The sequence below is a fragment of the Myzus persicae genome, unplaced genomic scaffold, assembly GCF_001856785.1.
Source record: "Myzus persicae strain clone G006 unplaced genomic scaffold, MPER_G0061.0, whole genome shotgun sequence".
Classification (NCBI taxonomy): domain Eukaryota; kingdom Metazoa; phylum Arthropoda; class Insecta; order Hemiptera; family Aphididae; genus Myzus; species Myzus persicae.
In genome coordinates, this window is record NW_019104200.1 from 604684 (window position 1) to 610683 (window position 6000).

The window sequence follows — 6000 nt, forward strand, 5'->3', positions numbered from 1 at the left end:
ACGAATATTTTCCTGAAAATATTCGAATAAATTAAGAGTGGATTGAACAACTATTCACTGTAGATATAATGACAATAAATATGTCTAGGTAGTGACATTGAAAATCAGTTGATTGAGTATTTTTGTGATAAAAAATTGAAACAATAGCTTGTGTAACTTCATTAGAAATATTTTGGGCACACTTATGCACGGGAAATTACACAGAATTAGCAGCTGAACGATCTATTTATGTAAAAATGGGTTTTCTGCAATGGCAAATTTCAAAACGACAAAAATAAATAGACTTGAAACTGAAGATGATTTACAGATTGCACTTAGTCAAATTGAGCCAAGGTAGAATTTTTTTGTGTGAAAACACTCAAGGACAAGCATCACATTACATTTTTTGTAACATATTTTTTCGTAATGTAATTTTATGTAATTTTTATTTATTCAGTTTTAATAGTAGGCACGTGCTACTACAAAGCAGGGCTGAATTGGTCAAATTCGGCCCATCGTGTTTTCAGTACTTTACCGGCCCACTTACTAACTGACGACATTCGACCCAAATTTTTTTATATTTAAGACAATTGGTTGAAATAATACATCAATTTTCAACTTCTAGAATCTAGTTGGTGAATTCGGTAGGTCATAATTTAAAATTCCCTGCTGTAGTATCCAAAATCGCCAGGAAAACAAAAAAGAATTAATGTAAAACGGTTTTAGTGTAATATTGAAAAAATGACTGTAGGTACATGCAATTTTCTGTGAATGTTTAAATTAGAATTTTCTATACGCCATAAGATTTTTCAAAATACTTAACTCATTTTGTGCCATTTATAGGTATGAGACATTTTAAATTATTATTATTTTTTTTAAATTAATAAATAAAATGTTCGATCTGTCAAAAAGCTTGAGAGAATACAAGGTTCCTCGTGAGTTTTATAGACCGGTTAAAAAAAACCGAAAATATTTTAGTACAATGTAGGCACAATTTCCAAAATATCCACAAATGAATTTTACACCGGCGTGTTGACGTGTTTCTTAATAATAATGGAGAATAGAAACTAAAATAAATAACATAACAAAAACTTTCATTTACGTAAATCTGCATAGGTAATTCTTGTAAATAATTGTTTCACTTAAACACATCATCCTTGGTTTGTGACCACAAATTGGCTTCAGTGACTTCTCGTCGTAACCGAGGTACAACCGATAGTCGGGGGTTCGGCAGTGGGTCTATGAAACAAACTCGCTAGGTCGACAGGACCACGCAGTCACGCAAATTCAAACAAACGGGCGCGTTTCGCACTCGGCGCACAGCATGAACACAAGCGGCGAAGCACAAAAGCAAAGTTAGCTCGTATGACTGCCAGAAAAATGTGAAAACACACAAGACATGGCTTAGAGACGGCGGCTGCACGGTAAGTGGGGCAAATCTTCTCTAATGGCCACCGAAAACGGGGACAAAAAACATCGGACGCGGAATGGAGAATCCGAACGGATCCGGAAAGACTCTACTGTAACTCGAGACTTAAAACAATAATGTCCAACGGATTTTGTCCGGCGAACACTGCAACGGGTATCAGTCGGACACAAAAGCACAAATTAAAGAATATTAGGTAGTGCAAAATATGAAACTGTAACTTTGAGTATTTATAATATCACGTACATATATTTATTGAATATGATTGTACGATATCGACATAAAGTTATTCACAATTCATCGAATTTATTTATCTTAGCATTAAATTTTATAAGAATGTCAAGTCTCTCTAATTTTTAAACTTACAAAGCTAAACGTGACCTACGGAGCATACAATTTGATATGTTGTGCAAATGTGAGACGGAGACAACAAATGTAAACAAATGTCCTCTTAAGAGAATATATCTGAGCAATATTTGTTTTCTCACTCAAACCCACTCACATAACGTAGATCAACTAAAATTGTTTTTCATAACTATCGAGTAATCTTAGAATGAAATCAAAAATATTCGGGTATTCTAGGCTTGAAAAGAATTGTTCTTCGCGGGCATTCAAATATTTAGGTATTTTGTAACACTAACAAAAGTATTGACTAATATTGACTACAAAATAAGTGTTTTTTTGGATCTTATATCCTAATTACATACAATTATATATACTTTACAGTTCAAGTTTTGATTAGATATATTCAATGAAATAACAAATTAATTAATTAATTAAAGAACAGTAAATTATATAGTCGAAGTGTAAAATAAATACGTTAACCGGGTAGGTAGTTATTTTACACATATTAATACTACATTTAAGTGATAAATCAAATGTAAACATTGTTTTTTTGTGAATTTACTATAACCACAACATGAATATTTCAGTCATTCGATAAGATTGACATCGTAGACGTCACAAGTCCTGTGCACGTCAGTCACATGCAATGTCTCTGTGACATATAAACTATTATGTATTATATGAAAGTCATATTATATGATACATATGTATCTAATATATATTCAAAATAAATACCTACTATAATAGGATTCAAAATTAAATTGTATGTAACGACCAGATAGTCAACAATATTTATTTTGAGTACAAAAATCAGCATTTGTCTATATTATCTATACACGCCTAACTGTGGCATTTAGTTATACTATGCGCCTATGCAGGGATATTGATAAATCGAATATTTGCATGCTAACGAAGTACAGTTGATTTTTTAGTATCGATGCATCGATTTGTCGATTTCGGACGCAGCTAGCTTATTAAAAAGATACATTGGGACCATAGAACTTATACTAGTAAATTGGTCTAGGACTGGGACGCCGGGTGCAAGTAACACCTATGCACCGTTATCTTATACCTTGTACTTAAAAAAAAATGATAAAAATCTGCTCTCATTAAAATAAAGACTTTAAATACCTACTATATAGTACCTATGCAGTAGATGACGTAAGTCCTCACTTCAGTCCTCATTAAATTTATCTAAACTTAATATTGTGGTATTTACTCGATTGCATTCTCAACATATCATATATACTGTCAAAGACGTAAATTAAGGAATTAACTTTAACGAATAGTGAATAACGATATTTCAGATAAAATATATTAGACTGTATACCTAAGATATTGAGTAGGAAATATGTGATTACGTAGGTACGTATACTTAAAAGAACAAAGTCTTCCGGGTATCTAGAAATACTATAATTGAGCGCGAGGATTATTTTGAGTAAAATATAAAATCAATTATAATATACTTATATGACTTTCGTCAAATAATAATAATATAACGACATTTATGGGCCGGAAATTTTGGATTTTATTTTTGTTATCTTTATGTACAACAGTTATACCGTCTACCGACATCATTTTATCAGTGTTATGACATTAGTTGGTATGAACTCTGGTTTAAGAGGTACACCGAGCACCACGGATGAAGTCAAGTTAAGTGAAAGAAATTAAAGTGTCGATCGATGGATACAAATTTCGTTATCATAAATATTTATCGAAAAATCACCAAGGAAGTTATTTTTTTTAAGTTTGACGGGACTCTGCTGGTATTAAAATATGAAAAAAAAATAAACAGAAATTATGAACAAGAACAACATATTGAGCTAGAAGAACATACATTTAGGAAAGTATCACAATTCAAATATCTGGAATCGATTATCATTTATCACTCAAGATAATGAACTTAAGACAGAGGTGTCGTCAAGAATACAATTAGCTAACCAGGGATATTATGGACTAGAAAAAATACTAAAATCGAGGACACTCTCTAAAAATTTAAAAATAAGAATGTATATGACATTATTACGACCTATTGTCCTGTATGGATCTGAAACGTGGGCATTGAGGAAAGTCGAAGAACAGAGACTAGAAGTATTCGAGAGGAAAGTTTTAAAAAAAATATATGGTCCGGTCTTTGACAACAAATGAATGGAGAAAGTTACATAACGATGAATTAAAAAGACAGTTTCAGAGACCTGACATAGTTAAGGAGATCACAAAAAGAAGACTCATGTGGGGGACAATGCCTGGCGTAAACAAGGATCTCTAGTTAGACAGGTAGTAGAGAAAGAACCAATAGGTAAAAGACCTCCAGGAAGACCCAGATTGGGCTGGGAAGACTGTGTTAAAAAGGACTTAAAAACGATAGATCCAGGAATCAGATGGAGAGAAGTTGCAGAGAATAGGGACAGGTGGCAAGATTTGTATTTAGCGGCATGGTATTAAAGGCCGAAACCAAAAGATGAAGAAGAAGAAAGAGATTAAAGTGTCGATCGATGGATACAAATTTCGTTATCATAAATATTTATCGAAAAATCACCAAGGTAGTTATTTTTTTAAAGTTTGACGGGACTCTGTTGGTATTAAAATATGGACTAAATTAGTACACACGACATAGGTGCTTTAAGACAACTCGGGACCCAATTCGACCTAGAAGATTTTGTTGGGACTAAGATCGTACGCAGCCAAAAAAAAAACGCAACCCGATTGAGCTCCATGAAATTTAGGTGTTGCATTTTTAACAATTTTCCAAATCACTATTTATAAATATTAATACATGACATTTCACATATACATTTGTCATTTTTTTTTCATAAAAGTATTATCCAAACACGTATAAAATGAAGTAATGTGCAGTTTTTAAATTTCTATGTGTAAGTTTAGAACATCTTATATCCCCGTTTTTGTCCGTCAGTTCGTTGGTTACTGTTGTTATTGCTGTTGATATCAAGATATTTATTTATTTCCGGTAGTTACGATTGTTTGAAACTATACATACATGTTTTTATAACTGTTCTATTCTGAGTAAATTCATACTAACCAATGTTAAAAATATCAAAATATGAGTATTTAATATGGAATATTATGGATAGCCAATATTAAAAATAGTCGTTTCAATAGGTACCAATAAAAATATAAGGGGTACTGGATTCCTTTTTAAATTAACTATTTGGAATTATAGTTTATTGCATTGTATTAAAATACGTTTGGAAACCGGGAATTTGGCAGGCCCGTAGAGCAAGCTTTTCTAACTTGTTTATTTGTAACCAACTTTATTGAGTTATTTTTTGTGTGTTTCAACAAATACTATTATTTAAGAATACGTAATTTGTAGTTTTTTATGTAAGTTATTAATAGTTTTAAATAGGTAGTGTATTGTGTGTACTACTTGTGTCATAATATGAAACAATTTTTGACCAAAGCAACAATTTAATTTTGTCGTCAGTTCTATAGGGAAAGAAAATTGTTAAAAGGACAACGCCTATAATATAGTTCATGGATCTCAATCGTGTCTTAATGTAAAAAGTTAAGACGGGTGCAATCGTGCTGCAACAATCCTCGACACTGTTCAGCGAGAGATAGAAAAGACCCATCGAGATTGCAGTTGCTTCGGAGGACTTACCCGAAACTACACATCTTCCACAGAAATAGTATTTATAATCAATGCTACTACCCAGCTGTAAACAAATCGAAATCAATAAAAATATTTCAATGATTATTTGAATCAAAATATTAAATTATAGGTGATACATATTTTAGTCTATTAATAGTAACTAATTGTATTTATGTATATTAACAAACAACAATAAACAAAATTATCTTAGAACTTATTCTTTACAACTTATAATTTACCACTTAAATATTGTTACCACGGTGCATTTAAAATAATTACCAAAAAGCATTTCTAAATGAGACAAGGTTTGTGAATTTACACGTTTTACATGTTTAAAATACCTTGTTATTTTTCTAAGCACTTAATATATCTTACGATAACTTTTGTGTTACACAAATTGCCTAATTTATTATGTTAAAATGTAAATCATTTTTCACACTCGAGTGTTAAATACTACAATATTTTGTACATAGTATGTATATCTATACTATATAGTATACACCACTAATTATTATTAAGTTATATTTTTTTAAACTGTAATTGTTATTAACCGATTCCCCACTATTGTGATGATGCGAAAATGTGAAGTGTTACTATTTTTTATGTCATTCAAACTTCTGTATTATTATAAAAGTGC